At 38.3% G+C, this 22,705-nt stretch overlaps 1 protein-coding gene and 2 pseudogenes across 1 annotated transcript in view; 2 read left to right on the top strand and 1 right to left on the bottom strand.

Moving 5' to 3' along the window:
* Positions 1-9,015: 9,015 nt before the first annotated feature.
* On the bottom strand, positions 9,016-9,425 carry LOC123843981 (large ribosomal subunit protein eL27-like; annotated as a pseudogene).
* Positions 9,426-9,574: 149 nt separating this feature from the next.
* LOC135364463 (calmodulin-1-like) lies at positions 9,575-13,535 on the top strand (annotated as a pseudogene).
* A 1,562-nt stretch (positions 13,536-15,097) lies between these two features.
* The window catches only part of LOC123843982 (killer cell lectin-like receptor subfamily F member 1), a 55,994-nt gene continuing 48,386 nt past the window's right edge, over positions 15,098-22,705 (top strand). Inside the window, exon 1 of the mRNA XM_064591594.1 lies at positions 15,098-20,136. The gene's annotated coding sequence lies outside the window, so the exon portion shown is untranslated. The remainder of the gene's footprint in view (positions 20,137-22,705) is intronic.

Raw genomic sequence — 22,705 nt, 5'->3', positions numbered from 1 at the left:
AGGGAGGCTGAAAATTTATTTGAAGAAATAGTAGCTGAAAACTTCCCTACTCTGGGGAACGCAACAAACATGCAGATCCAGGACACACAGGGAACTTCCAACAAAATCAACCTGAGGAGGTCCACACTAAGACACATGATAATTGGGCGCCTGGGTGGCTTAGTTGGTTAAGCGACTGCCTTTGGCTCAGGTCATGATCCTGGAGTCCCGGGATCGAGCCCCACATCGGGCTCCCTGCTCAGCAGGGGGTCTGCTTCTCCCTCTGCCCTCTTCCCTCTTGTGCTCTCTCTCTCATTCTCTCTCTCTCAAATAAATAAATAAAATCTTTAAAAAAAAAAGACACATGATAATTAAAATGGCAAAAGGTAGTGGTAAAGAGAGAATTTTAAAAGCAGCAAGAGAATGCAGTGCCTGGGTGTCTCAGTCCATTAAGCATCCATCTCTTTATTTTGGCTCGGGTCATGATCTCAGGGTCATCAGATCAAAACCTGCATTGGGCTCTGTGCTGGGTGTGGAGCCTGCTTAAGATTCTCTCTCTCCCTCTCCCTCTGCCCCTCCATCCCATCTCTCTTTCTCTATCTCTCTCTCCCTCTCCTAAAAAAAAAGCTGCAAGAGAAAAACAAAAACAACAACAACAAAAAAACCCAAAGCAAAACAAAAACCCTAGTAACATACAATGGAAACCCCATGAGGCTATCAGCTGATTTTTCACCAGAAACTTTGCAGGCCAGAAGGAGTGGCATGATATATTCAAAGTGCTAAATGGAAAAGATCTATAACCAAAATTATCCTTTCCAGCAAGGCCATCATTCAGAAAGAAGCAGAGATCGAGAGTTTCTCAGACAAACCAAAGTTAGAGGAATTCATCACCACTAAACCAGCCTTAAATTAAAGGGGATTCTTTGAGTGGAAAGGAAAGATCATAAGGAGAAATAAGAAAAATAGGAAAGGAAAATATTTCACAGATACGTACAAACATAATACAAGTAGTAGATTAATCATTTATAAAACCAGTATGGAAGTTAAAGCACAAAAGCAGTAAAATTAAATATATCTGTAACAATTAGCCAAGGGATTCACAAAATAAAAGGATGTAAATTATGACACCATGTATCTAAAATGTGGGGAGAAGTGGAGTAAAAATTTAATGATTTTAGAATGGGTTCAAACAAGCGACCTCCAAATTAAAATAGACCAGTGTATGCAGAAGATGTTATATACAAACCTAATGGTAACCACAAATTAAAAAAACCTGCATTAGATATGCAAAAATAAAGAGAAAGGAATCCAAGCATATCCCTAAAGAAGGCCATCAAACCTCAAGAAAAGAGAGCAAAAGAAGAAAAGAACAGAGAACCACAAAACAATCCTAAAACATGTAACAAAATGGCAATAAGTACATACCCATCAAAAATTACTTTGAATGTAAGTGGACTAAACATTCCAATCAAAAGACATAGGGTGACAAAATGGATAAAAAAAACAAGGGGCGCCTGGGTGGCTCAGTTGTTAAGTGTCTGCCTTCAGCTCAGGTCATGATCCCAGGGTCCTGGGATCGAGCCCCGCATTGGGCTCCCTGCTAAGTGGCAAGCCTGCTTCTCCCTTTCCCACACCTTCTGCTTGTGTTCCCTCTCTCACTGTCTCTCTCTCTCTGTCAAATAAATAAATAAAATCTTAAAATAAAAACAAGATTCATCTATATGTTTCCTACAAGAGACTCATTTCAGACCTAAAGACACATGCAGATTGAAAGTGAAGGGATGGAAAAACATTTATCATGCAAATGAAAGCAAAAAGAAAGCTGGGGTAACAGTACTTATATTGGACAAAATAGACTTTAAAACAAAGACTTTACCAAGAAACAAAGAATGGCAATATATAATCATAAAAAGTACAATCCAACAAGAAAATATAATAACTGTAAATATTTATGCCCCCAACAAGGAAGCACTCAAATACATAAAGCACCTATTAAGAAACATAAAGGAAGAAATCAATAGTAATATAATAATAACAGGGAAATTTAACATCCCACCTACGTGAATGGATAGATCATCCACACAGAAAATCACCCAGAGGGATGCCTGCATAGCTCAGTCAGTTAAGCACCTGCCTTTGGCTCAGGTCATGATTCCAGGGTCATGGGATTGAGTCCCGTATTGGGCTCCTTGCTCAGTGGGGAGCCTGCTTCTCCCTCTGCCTGCCACTCCCCCCGATTGTGCTCTCTCTCTCTCTCTGACAAATAAATAAATAAATAAAATCTTAAAAAAAAAAGTCACTCAGAGAATATTGGCTTTGAATGACACATTGGACTAGATGGATCTAACATATATATTAGTAACATTCCATCCCCAAACAGCAGAATACACATTCTTATCAAGTACACATGGAACATTCTCCAGAATAGATCACATATTAGGTCACAGGACAAGTCTCAACAAATTAAAAAAGATTGAAATCATCATGCATTTTTTCTGACCATAATGCTATGAAACAAGAAATCAACCATTAGAAAAAAGTCTGGAAAGAACACAAATACATGGAGGTTAAATAACATGATGCTAATCAATGAATGGGTCAACCATGAAATTAAAGAGGAAAGGAGAGATTCTGTGGAGACAAATGAAAATGAAAGCAACAATCCAAAACTTTGTGATGCAGCAAAAGCTGTTCTAAGAGGGAAAATTATAGCAATTCAGGCCTACCTCAAGAAGCAAGAAGAATCTCAAACAACCTAACCTTATACCTAAAGGAGGTAGAAAAAGAACTAACAAAGCCCAAATCTAGTAGAAAGAAGGAAATAATAAACAGAAATAAATGAAATAGAGACTAAAAAACCAATAGGACAAATCAATGAAACCAGGAGCTTGTTCTTTGAAAAGATAAAAAAAATTCATAAACTTTTAACCAGACTTATCTGAAGGAGGAAGAGGGGGAGGAAGAGGAGGAGGAAGAGGAGGAGGAGGAGGAGGAGGAGGAGGAGGAGGAGGAGGAGGAGGAGGAGGAGAAGAAGAAGAAGAAGAAGAAGAAGAAGAAGAAGAAGAAGAAGAAGAAGAAGAAGAAGAAAAAGAAGGAGGAGGAGGGAGGAGAGGAGATGGAGGAGGGGGAGGAGGGGGAGGAGGAGGCGGAAGAGAAAAGAAAAAGAAAGAAAGAAAGAACTAAAACATATAAAATCATAAATGAAAGAGGAGAAATAACAACCAGCATCACAAAAATACAAAAAATTATGAGAATATTATGAAAAGTTATTTGCCAACAAATTTGATAACCTAGAAGAAATGCATAAATTCCTAGACACATATAGCCTCCCAAAACTGAATAAAAAAGAAATGGAAAATTTGAACAGATTACCTGCAAAGTAATTGAGTCAGTAATCTAAAAACTCAACAAAAGTCCAGGACCAGACTTCTAGGTGACTTCTAGGTGACTTCTATCAAACATTTAAAGAAAAGTTAATACCTATACTTCTCAAACCATTCCAAAAATAGAAGAGGAAGGAAAGCTTCCAAGTTCATTCTGTGAGGCCAGCATTACCCTGATTACAGATTAAAATACTACAAAAGAAAGAGAACTACAGGCCAATATCTCTGATGAATATAGATGCAAAAATCCTTAACAAAATATTAGCAAACCAAATCAACAATACATTAAAAAAAAAATCATTCACCATGATCAAGTGGGATTTATTCCTGGGATCCAAGGATGGTTCAATATTCACAAATCAGTGAGTGTGATACATCACCTCAACAAGAGAAAGAGTAAAAACCATATGATCATTTCTAGATGCAGATAAATTACTTGACAAAGTACATATCCATTCATGTTAAAAACTCTCAACAAACTAGATTTAGAGGGAATCTACCTCAACATAATAAAGGTCATATGTGAAAAACCACAACAAACATCATACTCAATGTTGGAAAACTTTTCTTCTAAGATCAGGACCAAGACAAGGATGTCCACTCTCACCATTTTTATTCAGTACAGTACTGAAAGTCCCAGCAACAGCAATCAGGCAAGAAAAAGAAATAACAGGCATCCAAATTTATGGGGGGAAAAGTAAAACTTTTACTATTTGTAGGTGATATAACACTATATACAGAGAACCCTAAAGACTTTGCCAAAAAACTACTAGAACTGGTAAAAATTCAGTAAAGTCACAGGATAAAAAATCAATAGAGAGAAATCTGTAGCATTTCTGTACACTAACAATGATGTAGCAGAAAGAGAATTTAAGATAACAATCTCATTTACAATTACACCAAAAATAACAAAATACCTAGGAATAAACTTAACCAAAGAGGCGAAAGACCTATGCTCTGAAAATTACTAAACACTGATAAAAGAAATTGAAGATGACAAACAAATGGAAAGATATTCCATGCTCATGGGTTGGGAGGACAAATACTGCTAAAAAGATCCATATTACCCAGAGCAGTCTACAGATTAAATGCAATCCCTATCCAAATTCCAATAGCATTTTTTACAGAACTAGAACAAATAATCCTAAAATTTGTATGGAACCACAAAAGACCCCAAAAGGAAGAACAAACCTAGAGGTATCACAATCCCAGATTTCAAGATACAATACAAAGCTGTAGTAATCAAAACAGTATGGTGTCGGCACAAAAACAGACAGACCAATAGAACAGATTAGAGAGCCAGAAATAAACCCACAATTACATGGTCAATTAATCTATGACAAAGGAGGCAAGTATATACAATGGGAAGAAATCTTTTCAACAAATGATGTTTGTAAAACTGGACAGCTACATGCAAAAAAATGGAACTAGACCACTTTCTTACCCAGTACACAAAAATAAACTCAAGATGGATTAAGCACCTAAATGTGAGATTTGAAACCATAAAATTCCTAGAGGAAAATACAGGCACTAATCTTGACATCAGCTGTAGAAATGCTTTTCTAAATGTTTCTCCTTTGGCAAGGAAAACAAAAGGAAAATTGAATGATTGACTCTGTACACCAAAATAAAAAGCTTTTGCACAGAGAAAAAAACCATTAACAAAACAAAAAGACAACCCACTGAATGGGAGAAGATACTTGCAAATGATATATCCAATAAGGTGTTAATATTCAAAACATATAAAGAACTTATACAACTCAACACCAAAAAAACAAATAATCCAATTAAAAATGGGCAGAAGACATGAATAGACATTTTTCCAAAGAAGACATACAGATGGTCAATAAACACATGAAAAGATGCTTAATATCACTCATCATCAGGGAAAAGCAAATCAAAACTACAATGAGGTATCACCTCACACCTGTCAGAATGGCTATAATAAAAAATACAAGAAGTTGTGAGAAAAGGGATCCCCTGTGCCCTGTTGGTGGGAATATGAACTGGTGCAGCTATGGCAAGAAACAGTATGGAGGTTCCTCAAATATTAAAAATAGCATTATCATATGGTCCAGTAATTCTACTACTGGGTATTTTACCAAAGAAAACAAAAAACACTAATTAGAAAAGATACACACCCTGATGTTTATTGCACGTTATTTACAATAGCCAAGATATGGAAGCAACCCAAATGTCCATCAGTAGATGAATGGATAAAGAAGATGTGCTATATATATACAAAGGAATATTACTTGGCTACATAAAGAATGAAATCTTGGCATTTGCAACAACATGGATGGGTCTAGAGGATATAATAATAACCAAGTGAAATAAGACAGAGAAAGACAAATACCGTATGATCCACTCATGTGCAGAATTTAAGAAACAAAACAAACAAAGAAAAAAAAGAGACAATTGAAAAAACAGAATCTTAACTCTAGAGAATAAACTGGTGGTTGCCAGACGGGGGGTGGGTGGGAGGATGAGTGAAATAGGTGATGGGGATTAAGAGCACACTTTTGATGATGAGCACCGAGTAATGCATAGAATTGTTGAATCATTATATTGTACACCTGAAACCAATATAACACTGTATGTTAATTATATTGTAAAGTAAAATAAACAAACAAAAATTTTAAAAAAATCAAAATCCATGGTGATCTGATTTCTTGGTTGTGATAAAGGTAAAATTTGGTAGTACCAAAATAAATCTGTTTAGTGAGATTAAAATGTGTTTAATGAGTTAGCTCTTGTTAATAATCATATATTTTCTTTTTTTTTAAAGATTTTATTTATTTATTTGAGAGAGAGAATGAGATAGAGAGAGCATGAGAGAGCATAGGGAGGGTCAGAAGGAGAAGCAGACTCCCCGCTGAGCAAGGAGCCCGATGTGGGACTTGATCCTGGGACTCCAGGATCATGACCTGAGCCGAAGGCAGTCACCCAACCAACTGAGCCACCCAGGTGCCCAATAATCATATATTTTCTGTTAAAAAAATTCCACATTTTAGCAGATAGATGGGGCTTCTAATTCTGTGTTGAACATTAAAATACCAAAGTTATGGTTTAGAAATATCTACTCAGGCACTTGAATTTTCTCAGCAGTCTCTTTGTGTTGTTTTTTGTTTTTTTTTGCATCAACATCTATTCCCAGGTAAGGGTTTACTTAAAAAAAATTCAGGGGGCTCCTGGGTGGCTCAGTCGTTAAGCGTCTGCCTTTGGCTCAGTTCATGATCCCAGGGTCCTGGGATCGAGCCCCACATCGGGCTCCCTGCTCGGTGAGCCTGTTACTCCTTCTCCCTCTGCCTGCTGCTCCCCCCGCTTGTGTTCTCTCTCTTTGTCGGATAAATAAATAAAATCTTTAAAAAAAAAAAGTTAACTTTAAAAAAAAATTCAGTAAGATCATCTTATATTGAACCTGACCAAGGCACTCTAATTTTCCTATATGCCCATTGTGATAGAACGCCTCCACACATTCATTTTGTCCTAGGATCTGATATTTCTTACAAGTGACTCAACATTATATTGTTTTAACAAAGCTTTATTTTAGCTCCATTTTACTTGTTTGTAGAAAACTAATGAGAGAAAAGAGAAGCACAATCATTTTGGGCTTTAGACCTTAGCCCCCTGCTGAAGAAATTATGGATTATTTGTGATACGGTGGTCAGTTATACAGCTTATGGACCAAAGATTTAGTTTCCATTTTCCCCTTCTGTGTATACTCTGTTCAACAGATGTGAATGGGGAATGCCTTCCTCCATTTCTCTCCAGTATCCCTCAGGTTACAGAAAACAACTATTTTCACCAATAATCTTAAGATGTGATGGTGGATTAGTATTTGAAGGAGTCAAATAAAGATTTACACTAGTCTACCTTTCACATTCTTAGTCAAATGGTAGAGACTTTCAAAGGAACCATACTACACGGAAGGTGCCAGAAGCTTAAAGGAGGCATTAGCAAGAGTGCTGGCTTGTAGTTGAGCCTGCTGCAATGGAGAGGGGTCAGCCATCCTGAAATTGCTTCATCAGAAAGTCATCTCATCCCAAGAAAGGAGTTCATATGCGAAATTTACCAAATGTATGAGGAAGATGAACAAAATTATTTGTATCTTAGAAATAGTGCAAATAGAAGAATTTGTAAAAACAAATGGAAAATAATCTCAACCTCCCCCCTTTTAAAATGATTATATTTTTATAATCGTTTAAAATGATTATATTTATTATTCCTGAGGAGATGAAGGAGTAGGGCATAAAATAGGCAAAACAGTCTAAGAAATCTGATCATAATCTTTTTTTTTTTTTTCTGATAGAGAGAGACACAGCGAGAGAGGGAACACAAGTAGGGGGAGTGGGAGAGGGAGAAGCAGGCCTCCCTCGGAGCAGGGAGCCCAATGCGGCGCTCGATCCTAGGACCCTGAGATCATGACCTGAGCTGAAGGCAGACGCTTAACCACTGAGCCACCCAGGGGCCCCAAAATCTGATCATAATCTTGAAAACAAAATTTATTGTTGAAAATACTCAATAGAAAAGCTACATCTACGAAAGGACAAAACAGTGAAGGAGCAGATTGGGTTGAAGATATCACTGAAAAATCAGAATGAAGAGATGAAGAGTTGATGAATATGAAAAATTAAGAGACATATGATTCATGAAGAAACTCAAATATTGATCTACTAAGAATGTTAAAAGGGCAGAGCAGAGAAATGAGAACAGAACCATCTGAAGAGCTTACAAGATGCATGTATTACCATCACTGGGCCTGAACCATGGGGTTTTTTGACCAGTGTCGAGGCTCCCATATGACAAGCACAGGCAATATATTTGCTGTGATCCTCAGGAGCCTATTTGAGATAAAAGAAAAAAGGAAAAAAAAAAAAAAAAAGAAGAAGAAAAAGAAAAAGTGCATACAATGGTTAGTTTTGTTTTCTGCTATAAATACCTTTGTTAGGTACAAACTGAATCATGGTGAAATAGTAACTTCTGTTTACAGTAGGGGTTTACATGTAGAAATTGAATAGAATAGTATGTAGCCTAAATTCAGAATCATCAGCTACATCCTCTGGAATATGAATGGCCAAGAAAAGATATGACTTCTATGGTTTCACCAGTTTCAAAACATGTACAATTTTATATTTTATGGTTGACTCTAATGGTATAGAAAGGGAATGAGAAACTAGCAAAAATCTTGAGCAATCCCTGATGAACTTGAAATGCTGCATTTTTAGCTTTTGTATACAGATTATAAAACCAGATTATAAAACAGCTAAAATCACATTCAAACTAATTCTGGATTTTCAATATTATATAAAGTGGCACATTGAGGCTGTCTGTATGATCACTAAGTTCAGGCAGTATGGAAGACTAGATATCCCTGATATTTTAGCTCATAATTAAAATATTTTCTTCTCATAGAAGTTTCTCCCTAACAGAGGGTAGTCACTCTCAGTCTGTGCCAGGTATCAGGTTAGTGTCCTATTTACAGTTCATGCTTTCATTACCTCCTCTGCTTTAATGGACTAGACTCTAAGCTTTTTCCTCTTGAAGGGGCACTGCAGCAGGATGGGGCTTCTTCTCTCTGTCTTTATTTATTTATTATTAATTAATTAATTTATTTATTTTATTTATTTTTAATGACTGAAACAAAACAGATCTATAACTGCAGCTTCTGGAAAAACCATTTGTCCTTGCCAGTCTTGTATCTCTCCTTGAACTTGATCTTGGCCTCTTGTTGGGCCTTGCATTTAAGAGCAGGGTCTCTGAAGATATCCTGTTGATGACAGTTTTGTCTAAGGGGATATCCACAGAGTACCTTGTGGGCATGAGGTGACTGTAGTTATAAATTTTCACAAAAGACTCAGTCTTTGACCTCTTGGTGACTTTCTCCTTGCCCATGGCAGCTGTCACTTTGCAGGAATAGTGGCCAATTCCAGCCACCAGAGCATGGCTGGAGGAATGGTCTGAGGTGTCATCATCAATGTTCTTCACAGTGACCACTTTGCATCCGGACTAGCATCCGGTCAGGACCAGCACCATCTTTCCAGGTTTCATGAACTTGCCCATCTTGACACCAGCCACTCGAGTCTACAGCAGAAAGGAAGCAATGGCCAGAGCTTCTCTTCTTGATTCTGATATTTCTGTTTTGTTCTCTTTTTGCTCTTGCTACTCTGGGGCATGAAACTGACACACACCAAAAATGATACTAAACCATCAACAACCCTGTGGTAAAAAACAGAGACAAATGCAAAATTATTTCTGAAGTTGGAATATTATTTAGACATAAAAAAATGAAGTATTGGGGCACCTGAGTGATTCAGTCGGTTAAGCATCTGACTCTTGGTTTCAACTCAGTTCATGATCTCAGCTTCGTGATATGGAGCCTTGCGAGATCGAGCCTCACATTGGGTTCTATGCTCAGTGTGGAGTCTGCTTCAGATTATCTCTCCCTCTGCCCCTCCCCCTGTTCATTCTCTCTCTCAAATAAATAAATAAGTAAATAAATAAATACAATCTTTTTTTAAAAAAATGAAGTATTGACACATGCTACAATGTGGATAATCTTTGAAAATATGATGCTAAGTAAAAGAAACCACACAAAAAAGATCACCCAGTGTGTGATTCCATGTATATGAAATATCCAGAATAGGTGAAAATATAGAAACAGATGCAGATTGGTTGTTGACAGGGGCTATGTGTGGTGATGAGGAATGGGGAACAACTGTTGAATGGGTATGGGAGTTTGTCTTGGATAATCAAAATGTCTCGAAACTAGATAGAGGTGGTGGTTGCACAATATTGTGAGTGTACTCAATGCCACCGAGTTATTCACTTTAAAAGAGTTAATTTTACATTACGCCAATTTTACCTCAATTAAATAAAAAAACTATTCTGGTGTGACACTTCCATGATGTGGGAAAATCCACACCAAAGTTTAGTTCAGAGTAGAAAACCAAAAACACTACCTGGGAGAGTCAACAGAAGTAACAAACAGAAAGATTAGAAAGAGAAGAACACAAAACCATGTAAGTAATGACATGAAACAGTATAGTAGGAAGTGAAGGAAATTATAAGGAAAGAACAAGACTCAAGAACAAGAACATTTTTTTTACATAACTACATAGAACTTTTAGAAATAAAAAAATAGTAATTTTTTTAATGAATTGGACAACTGATTAAGTTAAACTGAAGGGATAATTAATGTAATGGAACTTAGAGCTGGGGATAATAAAAATATTAAAAATATGTAAGACATTTAAAAACTCGGAAGATAGAATGAGAATATTCCAGAACATGTCTAATAAGAAGTCTAGGAAGAAACAAAATAAAAAAAAGAGGCAATATTTGAGGAATCAATGACCAATAATTTTCCATAATTCGCATTATTACCTAATAAAATATGTTATTACAATTACTTTTAAGAAAAATTTATCAATATGTAATAAAATTGAAGAATGTGTATATACTTGCAATCCTACTTGTACTTTTCTGTTGGGCAGAAGTTCTTAGAATACCCACCTGTGCAGTGATGTACCTTGCAGCCTTATTTGTAATAGGGAAAAGATAGAACCTTATTAACTGAATCTTTCCCAGGACGTCTTTGACTCTGCTTTTATACATTAGGAAATCTGCATTTAGTCACTAGAGACTATATACTACTCAAGAATTAAAACATTTGGCTAATTAAATTTTATCTGAGGAAAAAGTCCCGTAATTGAGTTTAAAATAAAATACATAAGGTAATAAATAGAGATGTAAACAGTTTATTAATTTATAAAGGTCTGCTGAAACAATGTGCTCAAAATAAGGCTAATATGTACTATTCAGAAGAGTGTCCCATTAAGATCCTGACTCAAAATCAGTTAGGTAGTTATATTATGCACAATTCTAATGGGTTTGATTATCTGATCAGTTCACAAATTATAAATAGTAGATGAGAAGCGAGGGATGAAAATATGCCTAGAGAGGAACATGAGACTGAGCAGCAAGGGATGCCAACTGGAAGGAAAAAACAGGCAATAAAAAGCAGATGTATTTAACACAAAAATCTTGTCACTTTGAGTCCCTTTTTTGGAGGTGTACAGCCCCATGTATATATTCTTCTTGGAGTCTTCATTATCATGGTATGGTTTTAAAATCCACGTTCAAAGTGGATCATTAGCACAACTTTAATTTTGTTCCATAGGCCCTCTTTAAGACGTAAGTTGAGAAGAATGGGATAGAGTGGGCAGACAATAAACACATGATTGAAGAAAGATAAGGGAGAAGGTTCTTAGTGGTTACACTGAGAGTGTGACCTCAAAGCGTGCTGCTGGGTAGGATAACTTCAGGAGCCATATGCCCTAAATGGGTTGTGATTCTCCCAGAGTAACAGGTACAGGGCAGGGGTGAGATAAAGGAAATTAGCGGTCTGCTCAGCTTTCAAGAAATAAGAAATGACACAGAGGTCAGTGGTGCTGGGAGCCTCGCGGGCGCGGCGCCGTCACGTTACTCGCAGTGGGGCGGCGGCCGCGGCACAGCGCTGAGTGCACATCACGCCTTAGCAGCAGCCCCGGAGGCGCCCCCGCCCTCACTCACAGCCCCTGCGCTGGCGCAGCCACCCTCGCTCCCTCTGCTCTTCTTCCCTTCGCTCGCACCAGCGCTGATCAGTTGACCGAAGAACAGATTGCTGAGTTCAAGGAAGCTTTCTCCCCATTTGACAAAGATGGCGATGGAACCATCACAACAAAGGAACTTGGAACTGTCATGAGGTCACTGGGTCAGAACCCAACAGAAGCCGAATGGCAGGATATGATCAACAAGGTGGATGCTGACGGAAATGGCACCATTGACTTCCCAGAATTTTTGACTGTGATGGCTAGAAAAATGAAAGATACAGACCGTGAAGAAGAAATTCGCGAGGCATTCTGAGTCTTTGACAAGGATGGCAACGGTGACGTCAGTGCGGCGGAGCTACGTCATGTCATGACCAACTTAGGAGAAAAACTAACAGATGAAGAAGTAGATGAAATGATCAGAGAAGCAGATATTGATGGAGTTGGGCAAGTCAACTATGAAGAATTCGTACAGATGATGACTATAAAATGAAGGCCTACTTTCAACTCCTTTCCCCCCTTGTAGAAGAATCAAATTGAATCTTCCTTCTACTTACCTCTTGCAAAAAAAAAAAAAAAAAAAAAAAGTTCATTTACTCATTCTGTTTCTATATAGCAAAACTGAATGTCAAAAGTACCTTCTGTCCACACACACAAAATCTGCATGTAGTGGTTGGTGGTCCTGTCCCCTAAAGATCAAGCTACACGTCAGTTTTACGATATAAATACTTGTACTACCTTAATGATAAGGAAGCACCTAATGGACTCCTTGCAGTTCCATTTGCTCATGATTAATACACTGTTTGGGCTGGCCAGTTTTTCATGCATGCAGCTTGACAGTGGAGCACAGTCAGGCATTTGTATTAAAAACAAAAAATGAAAAAAACAAATTTAAAACTTATTCAAATGGGTTCTAGTTCAATTTTTTAGTATAAATTGTCATAGCTGGTTTACTGAAAACAAAACATTTAAAATTGGTTTAGCTCAGGGTGCTGTGCAGAGAAATGGGTGAAGGATAAACTGTCTAGACGTTGCCCCACTTAGCAGGATGGCCCTCTCGTACTTCTGGGCACCCCCACCCATGGTGACCATGACACTCATCCCGGTGGCATGCCGTGTGTGTTGGTTTAGCATTGTTCCGTCTTGTCCTAGTGTGAAATGGGTGTCAAGCTGTCACCATTCACACAAATTTTTTTTTTTTTTTAAACAAGAAACCTTTACCAAGAGGGCATCTTGGGACTCTCCCTGAACCATGACTTGATGTATTTTTTTTAAATGGTGTATCCTATGCACTGTGAACCTCTCCTTTAATGAAGCTCCCTATAAATCTTCAGTAACACATGTGTTCTGCTAATGCTTTGGAATGAAGGATTTGTTATGGTGATGAGCCCTGACCAACATGTGGTGACAGTAAAAATTGCCTGCAGGTACAGCTAAGAGCCAAGTTCTGATTAATGCTTTGTCATGGAACTGAGGACATACAGGTAGAAGCCCCGGTGTGAAGAGCAGGTCATAGTTCATTTGGGAAACAACAATGAAAAATCTCCTAAACTTGAAAAAAAAAAAAAAAAGCAAAATTAAATTATCAGCATTTCCAAAATATATTTGAGCTATTTTCTGACAGTTTCTGAAAGAGAAAATCCTTTACTATCTCTGCTAATTCACCTCATGATGCCTACGAGATAATATTTTATTACAACCCTATCTAATAGACCCATGGAGATACAAAGCCTTTGGCATATATCGGATTTTCTGGAAATGTAAAGGAACAAAGAAGGAGCTATGGGGCAGGAAAAGAGGAATATGCGGGGTCAGGTTATTTGGAAAAGGAGATTATTTGGAAGCTACTTGACTTTTTTCTCCCTGAAAAACCACTTCCATACTCACTTTCTCAGATTTTCTTTCATTGTTATACAACAATAGCTACTTAGATCTGGCCTAGCAATGAGGGAGGTGACCGAAACATAGCTTCCACTACTCAGAAAACCCTCCTCCATTCCCTGCACACCTTCAACCCATCTCCAATTATGCTTTCTGGTTAATACTTCAATTTCATCTCAGGCTTTACCTCCTCAAAGTGGACTCATGCTTACCCTCCAGTGTAAGCACTGTGTGTAGAGGGACCTGTCATGTTTCCCAGGAACAAAAGATGGAGCAACCAGTAGTTGCTCAATGAATGACTCAAAACACCCTTCTGACAACGGGTTATTACTTGTGTTTTGTTATGTCACACAAAGGAATAACATAAAAATATAATTGCAGAGAAAAATTCCTTTTCTAATTAGCTAACTAAAAACTATGGACAGTCCCAGGCACTATTCAAGTCCTCACCTGTTTGTTTGGATCCTGGGTCATGACCACAGCAGTATTCTGTTTAATAATCAGCAGAGCAGATTATTCTGCTCTCCAGCCAGGAGTCATTTTTCTATGAGAACCATTAGCATGTTTCTCGGTAAGGTTTTCTCTCTGATGAACAGAGTAGAGATTTAGAGGCCTGCGGTGGCAAAATGTAAATAAGATAATGAGAAGATTGTCAGCATGGTGTGCCTTGGGAAAGCTCGTGATGAAGAACATTCTGTGGTTTTCTACTGCCGTTCAGCGCTATTCCTTCAGGGCTCTCCTTTCTGGTTCCTAGAATCCACGTGGAAACCTCGATGCTCCAGTCCTGCCTCCTTCATCTGCGACCAGGAATAAAACAATGGTTTTAAGCTAACTGATTTAACTCCTAAATAAGTTAACATAAACCAGGGTCTAGAAAAGCGAAGGATCCTTTGGGGTTAAATGGCTTTAATCACGATTGCATTGTACTGATTACAATTCCCAGCTGTGCTGGTGCATAGCTCTTCAAAAGAATGTCTACAGTCCCCTCTTCACTTCTCTTCCGTTCTCTCTTGAACCCATTCGGGGAAGTCTGTTTGCTTTTTTCTTACCTCTTCACCCAAACTGGCCCTGACCAGGTCACCGGTGGCTTCCAGAGCCGGCATCTCCCTCCCTGGCCTCTAGCCTTCTCGGTGGTCTCGCCAGGCCAGCCCCTCGCTACTTCTGGGGGGCGGTCGGGAGGGCGTGGCACCGGGGCCGGAGCTCGGGGCAGGGAAAAAAGCTGAGGGCGAGCAGAGGCCTCGCAGCCCCCGCCCCCCTCCGCCGAGAGCTCCGGGGACCCTGTCACTTCCTCCCCTCCTCCAGTCCCGGCTGCAGAGCGCCACCGCAAGCGCGCGGAACGCGCGGGAGGTCGGGCCAGCGGCGCGCGCCGCACGGCGGGGACACGCGAGCACACGGTGTCCTCGCGCAGCCCGCCCGCCCCCACCCCCGCCCCCGCCCCCGCCCCCTGCTCCCTGTTCCCTGCAGCCCTTGCAGAGGGAAAAGTAAGTAGTGCACCTTCACCACTTCCTCTAGCTGAGACCGAAGGTGTTTCTTCCGCTGGTGCTGACGATTCTACAGAACCAACTAGTTTCATCATGGAACAGAAAGAAAACAAGATAGAACATAGATTTTTCTTCCTTCCTTCCTTCCTTCCTTCCTTCCTTCCTTCCTTCCTTCCTTCCTTCCTTCCTTCCTTCCTTCCTTCCTTCCTTCCCTCCCTCCCTCCCTCCTTCCTTCCTTCCTTCCTTCCATCTTCCTTTCTTCCTCTCTCTTTCTTTTTTCTTTCACCAGGAATTATATCAAATCTCCCGCTAGTCCTGGCAGTAAGCATGATGGACTTGTTGGTATTCCTGTATGCACAACAATATTTAATTTTTCCAGCGACACAGTCGATATGTTGTTGGCAGTTGTAAAGAATCTCATTATCTCTCAGGCAAAATACTTTATCTAGAATGTTTATGTGGCGAAGGTAATTTTAAAGCAAACAATTTTGGATTAAGAAAAATAAGCCTACATCTATAATAGGAGAAAACAGCGAGAGGAATGATAAATTATAAGAAAACCCAGAAGTCCTGCATCTGGGTGGGTTGTGGGGGTGGGGGTTGGGGGGGTGGGGGTGTTACCTCAGGCCAGAAGGGGGCACCTTTTGTAATTCTTCAATTCAGAGGAGATACTTTCATGAAAAGTACCCCTACCCCCTCCATCCCCACCCCAGGGTGCTTTTTCTCCTGTGTGTAAAAGATACCACATGGCTAGCAGTGGTTCTCTCAGCTCCTCAGAGTTCACAGGGATTAATCTTGCGGTTAAATTCTCTCCAGTCATATCTGACAAGATAGCTTCAAACCATGGGCTCCATGGGGCTTCCCTGAGGGAAATGCAGCAGCACCTCAAAACCAACCCGGAGGTGAGGGACTGTGGAACCTCAACCTCTTGGGACTGGGAGGGCTCCTCTCACTTTGTGCAGAAGGTGAGTAGCTTTGCCAAGAGCTCCACCATCTAGGCCCCAGATGGTAGTGGTTTGGGATTAGGTGAGTGTAGGAGCCAGGCTGCGTGTGGGAAGCCTTTCCTCTGTGACTCTGGGCAAGTTACTCAACTTCTTTGTAATTCAATTTTACCTTCTAGAGCCATCCTGGCTGAAGTCATAAACATTTAATGCATATTTGTAAAAAAGGTAAGAATCTCCCTGGAATCAGATTTGGCAAGGGGAACATTGTAAATGCTGATTTTCTCTGTAGAAAAGAGTTAGAGCTTGGAATAATTGTGATTTGGGCACTGAGGGAAAATATGACCTGGCATATGACCTAACTAGTGAAGATTGAGATATTTGGGGTAATAAAAATAATAAGATGCTCAATTTTACTTCTCTTTAAGCTATCAATTTCATTTTAGTCAAAGGACATTTATTGAAGTAAAAGGGTCACTTTTTAATAACATATGCAATAATTAATAGAGCAATATTGTATGATAAGAATGCTGGAGGCAGACTCGGTTACACTGTGTACTAGCTTCTTTTTATCACAGTTATCTGGGTGACCAGTTAACACCTTCAGATTTTTTTTCTTTTCTTTTTCAAGAACGAACTATTAGTTTAGATCAATGGCTCCATATTATGATGTGTGTCACAATAATCTGGAGAGTTTTTTGTTTGAAATATATATCCCAGGAGTGCCTGGGTGGCTCAGTTGGTTAAGCGTCAGACTCTTGATTTTGGCTCAGGTCATGATCTCAGGGTCGTGAGATGGAGCCTGGTGTTGGGCTCCTTGCTGAGTGTGGAGCCTGTTTGGGATTCTCTCACTCTCCCTCTCTTCTGACTGCCCCCCCAACTCTCAAACGCTCTGTCTCTCTCTCAAAAAAAAATTATCTATCTACCGATCTATCTATCTATCATCTATCTTTCTATCTATCTATCTAATCTATCTTCCTATGTACTATCCCAAGTCTGTTGGATTAGAATCTTTTGGGTTGGGGACCAGTAATCTGCACTTTTTAAAAGCTACAATGACAAATTTGGAGCAATGCTTATATCTATAGTTGATTTCAGTTACAAAGTTACAAATGTAGTCCATTTCATTATCTCGTCCCACAATCAAATTCTATGATTTCATTAGTTACAAAAATACTTTTTACAACACTGTAATTATTTCTACATTGTTTCAATCTATATTGCCATCTCAGGGTCAACAACTCAAATTTTTATGTTAACAGATTATTACCAGAGGAGTTATGAGACACAAGCCTAAAAACATGTTTTAGTTCTATTAGTTTAGGATTTATTTTCAATTGTCTTAAGCTTTCATCAACACAAAAAGAACAAAGGAAATTTTTACAATATATGATGAGTCGCTGTGACTAAATCCTGTATAGCTTGTGACTAAGCTCTGCTTTTTCTGACGATCAGGTAGAAATAACAGGTTACATGTGAACAGGAGATGCTATCTTTCCTTTTCACAGAAATTATACTTGACTCTCTGACTAGTGTTTCCTTTCTCTAATATTCCAAAATCAACTCTTTCATTCAGAATTCATATTATTTCAAAAATGGCCATGTCATTATTTTTCATAAATTATTCAGAATATGTAGTAATGAATAGAGAAAACAACTGAGAATATTTGCACTTGTTTGCTCAGAAAAAAACGTAAATTAATAGTTTAAGTACTCATTTCTCACTTGAGACTTATAGACCTTTTTTTTTTCTTCAAAGTATAAGACATTGATGAAATGTGTCGAAATGTATCAAGAATCTGAACAAACGTTTTAAGTAAAAAAAAGTGCACATATTTCTGTCTCATCCTTTGTATTTCCTTAGTATAGTCCAGTAATTAAAAGCCGTCATTCTTTCTATTTGTGTGATGTGAGTTAAGATTCATCATGGAAAATAAGTAGCAATATTTTTTTAAAGATTTTATTTATTTGAGAGAGACAGACTGAGAGCATGAGCAGGGGGAGGGGCAGAGGGAGAAGGAGAAGCAGACTCCCCAGTGAGCAGGGAACCCGATGCAGGGCTCGATCCCAGGACCCTGGGATCATGACCTGAGCCAAAGGCAGACACTTAACCGACTGAGCGACCCAGGTGCACCACCACACCCCCCCCCGTAGCAAATATTTTTAATAATTTTATAAGAGGAAAGGCATTTCACTATTTCAACTGCTTTATTTATAAGGAATAAAACAATTTTAAGACATAAACAGGTATCAAACACTCTCATATCTGATTAAAATTCTTAAAAATGAAATAAATGCATGGAACATAATCTCAATGTTGAAACAGTAGTATAATGAATTTTTCAGGTCTCAAATTATAGATAAACCATAATAGAGAGGAGCAATTGGAACTTTAACCTCTGGGTATTCTGACATCTAGTCCAAATTCAGTGATCATCTCAATAAATTTACATTGGCTCACCACATCTTTAATTGATCTGGGCTCCTATCCTATTACTTCTTCTACATAAGCCACCAGTAACAAATTTTGATTTTTGATTCAGAACTAAAACAGTTCGGGGGTATAGCTCAGTGGTAGAGCATTTGACTGCAGAACTAAAACAGTTCTCTAAAGACTTAGGTTATATATCCTTACATTCTGTAAGTCGTTTTTTTTAGTCTCAAGAGCAGCGGATTATTCCCTCCTAGCTTTGTTTTTCCTCCTCTGTGCAGCCGATTTTCCTCATCACAAATATAGACGGGTATCTTTCCCACACTTCTGTGACCTCAAAAAGCATTTATTAGGAGCTTTACTTTGATAGTTATTTCTTTTACGATCTTCTAGATTTGTTCACAGTGCTGACGTTTTCTGATTTTTAAATTGTAATTCAGATCCCACTTCCACTTAAGTTGGAGCAAGAGGAAACCCTCAGATCTAAAAAAAAAAAAAAAAAAGAATTCAGAACACTATTTTTGAGAGTAAGCATGGTTGATGCACACTTGTTTCATATTATTAAGAGTTTTGACATTTTTTTTTGAACATCACAACTTGTTAATGGTGATGTGTTTATCAAGTTATTTCCTAAAATAGCTGTAAGATTTGGGAATATTTCAAGTGTTCTTATTCAAGGATGAATCTTAAAAACTCTTTGACCTCATGACCTTCATTTTCCAACATGTCACTGATGTCCTCATTGCAGTGGTGTAGTATATTTTTATGTTATCCTACAGGAATGAAATTCCCTTTTGTCTAAGCATGGATGGGAATCAGTCTTGCATTTACAATTTTACTTGTGTGATACTTGGAAGAATTTTCCACAGACCAGGCTATGACTTTGTACATTTCAAATTTTGCCCCCCCCTTTCCTACTTGCTTCTGGTTCTGGGTTCCATAGGATCCAGTCATATCATGATATGACTTCTGGTCTTGCACCTTTATGTTATGATACAAGGTAAGTCTGTACCATGGCAGTTAAGAATATTCCTGGAAGCCAAACTTATGCCCGGAAGGCTAGAAAGAATATTTTTATACCTAAATATACTTAGATATGACAGAAAACTACATATATTCGAATATGCCACTTAACTAGGTTGAAAATGCCACCTCAACTTTCCTTTCAGAAGATTAAAAAAAAAATGTTGGCCACCCCTCCAATGACATCTACACACATGGAAGGAGATGTGATGTGATGGAAAGCAGATCAGAACAGAAAGAGACAGCATTGATTAGTTATATCTTAGGTTTACAAATTTGCAAAAACATACAGCCATGAAGACACACTGCCTACATTCATCCAAAAATGCCTTTGAAGGGACCCAGGCCAGAAAGGAGTTTGAAGCTTCAGCTTTACCAGCTTCGAAGAAGATCCACCTCTGGACACATTCCTGTGCTTTTCAGAGAGTAAGTGCTGAATGAATGGAAGACTTTTTCTCTAAATGTGAAGCCTAAGATGGAAGCTGAGATGACAGATCACTCCAAGAAAGTGGAAGACCTACAGGGGCTCTCTCCTTCATTTGTGCCCCATGTTGCCAGCTCCAGTTCAGAGAAATGCCCAGAACTGAGTGCACTATTCTAGGAGTGATCTAATTCATGCAAGGCAAGCAGAGTAGAAACATGACCTTGCTCATTCCAGACCATTTACCTCTATTAAGCCAGACTAAAGCTGCTTTGTTGTGTTTTTTCCTTTCCTTCTCTTTGGCAACCTTGTTATGACATTGAGGCATACTGAGCTTATAGTGCATGAAAAGCTTTTAATTTTTCACACTTGCTAGACCAGTTTTCTCTCAGGCTGTCACCAGGCAATTTAAGGTGCAGAGATACTTAATTTTGTATGTCAATTTGACTGGGCTAAGGGATGCCCCATAACTGTGTATTTCTGCGGGAGTCTGCAAAGATGTTTCTGGGAGAGGTTAGCATTCATTCTTTTATTTATTTTTGAATTTTATTTATTTATTTGAGAGAGAGAGAGTGAGAGCAATCACAGAGGGAGAGGGAGAAGCAGACTACCTGCTCAGCAGGGAGCCTGATGCGGGTCTCTATCCCAGGACCCTGAGATCATGACCTGAGCTGAAAGCAGATGTTCAATCGACTGAGCCACCCAGGCACACCAAGGTTGGCATTTGAATCAGTAGACTGAGTAAAGAAGATCACCCCCTCATCACTACAGGTGGACATCCAATCTGTTGAAGGACTGAATAGAGTAAAAGGCAGAGGAAGGGTGAATTTGCTCTTTGCTTGAGCTGGGGCATCCATCTTGTCCTGCCTTTAGACATCGGCATTCCTGTCTCTCAGGCCTTTGGACTCAGACTGAATTACACCACCAGCTTTCCTGGTTTTCCAGTTTGCAGATAGCAGATTGCAAGACTTTTTAGCCTCTGTAAATGAATGAGTCTATTGTTATAATAAACAAACAAACAAAGAAACAAACTTCTATTGGTTCTGCTCGTCCCATTTGAAACAACTAAAAAAACAGTCTTTGTAAAAATGGCTTTCAGGAACACTGCACATCAGCAGAGAGTGAGTCATCTCTGAGAAATGGGAAAACAAATGAGGTTTGCTCTGTGATTGTGCTAGCTTACTGACTTGAGGATGTTTCCAGGCTGCAGGGCAGTGTGACTCCAGACAGAGCCCATCCTGGCAGTCTCCCTGAGTTGAAAAGGAGCCTAGAGACCAGAGAAACAAAGGCTGCTGGAATTTGCAGGACAACAAAGAAGAGTGCTGCTATTAAGTTTTTAATATCCACCTTCCTAAGTGGTATCCTAAGCACATCTTTTCGTGTGCTCATTAGCTACTGATAAAACTTCTTAGGTGAAATGTCTATTCCTGTATTTTGAGTATATTTAACTTAGGTTCCTTATTTTCTTATTATTGAACTGTAAGTGTTCTTTATACATTCTGAATAAAAGTCCTTTATCAAATAGATAGTTTACAAATATTTCCCCTAATCTATGATTTGCATTAATTGACATTTATGGAACATTCCACCTGCAGTATACATATGGTTTTCAAGTGCACACAGAATGCTTAACAGGATAGACTATATTCTGGGCCATAAAGCAGGACAAACCTTAATAGATGTAGAATTATTCAAGTTAAATAAAACACGCTGTTAGACCAAAATGGAAATAAATTAGAAATCAACAATGGAAAGATATCTAGGAAATTCCCAAATATTTGTAAACTAAATAATGCATTTATAAATAATCTGTGGATCAAATAATAAATCAGAAAAAAATTAGAAACTATTTGTAAATGAACACAAACATAAAAATTTGTAAAATGCTAGTAAAGCAGTACTTATTAAAAAATTTACAGCTATAAATAAAAAAGAAGAAAGATCTTAAATGAAGGATTATAGTTTTCATCTTACAAAATTGGAAAAAAAAAGCAAGTGAAATCCAATGTAAGCGGAAGAAAGGAAACAGTTAAGATAAAATTGAAAAATTAATGAAATAGAACACAGAAAAACTACAGTAGGCCAAGAAAAAGGGATAAAAGTTACTCCGAATGGAAAGGCACAATTGTAGGTGATTTGTAGAGAATACTAGAGAAAACAGAAAAAATTTTCTATAATCAACAAATGAGTTTACAAGGGTGTAGGATATAGGATCGATATACAATAATAATGAACTTCAATCTATAATTCATATCATATACAAATATTAACCTGGGGATAAGTTAATTATTTCTAAATTAATTTATAATGGGTCATAGATCTAATATAAAGCCTTAAACTGTAATAGTTCTAGAAGAAAGCAGAGGAGAAATCTTTTGAGCTTGAGATAAGTAAAGATTTTTTTAAGATACAACCCCAAATGCAGGATACATAAAAGAAAAAAATATATATATAAATTGCACTTCATCAAAATTAAGAACAGGTCTTTGAAAGATGCTCTTAAAGAAATGAAAAGACAGGCCACTGACTAGGAAAAACATTTTTGCAAATCACATGTCTCATAAAGGACTTGAA

The sequence above is a fragment of the Mirounga angustirostris genome, unplaced genomic scaffold, assembly GCF_029215605.1.
Source record: "Mirounga angustirostris isolate CCGP_5_RB_7025 unplaced genomic scaffold, mMirAng1.0.hap1 SCAF_5, whole genome shotgun sequence".
NCBI classification, from domain to species: Eukaryota; Metazoa; Chordata; class Mammalia; order Carnivora; family Phocidae; genus Mirounga; species Mirounga angustirostris.
Note: the sequence above shows the minus strand (reverse complement) of the source record. Positions and strands in the feature narration are given on the sequence as shown.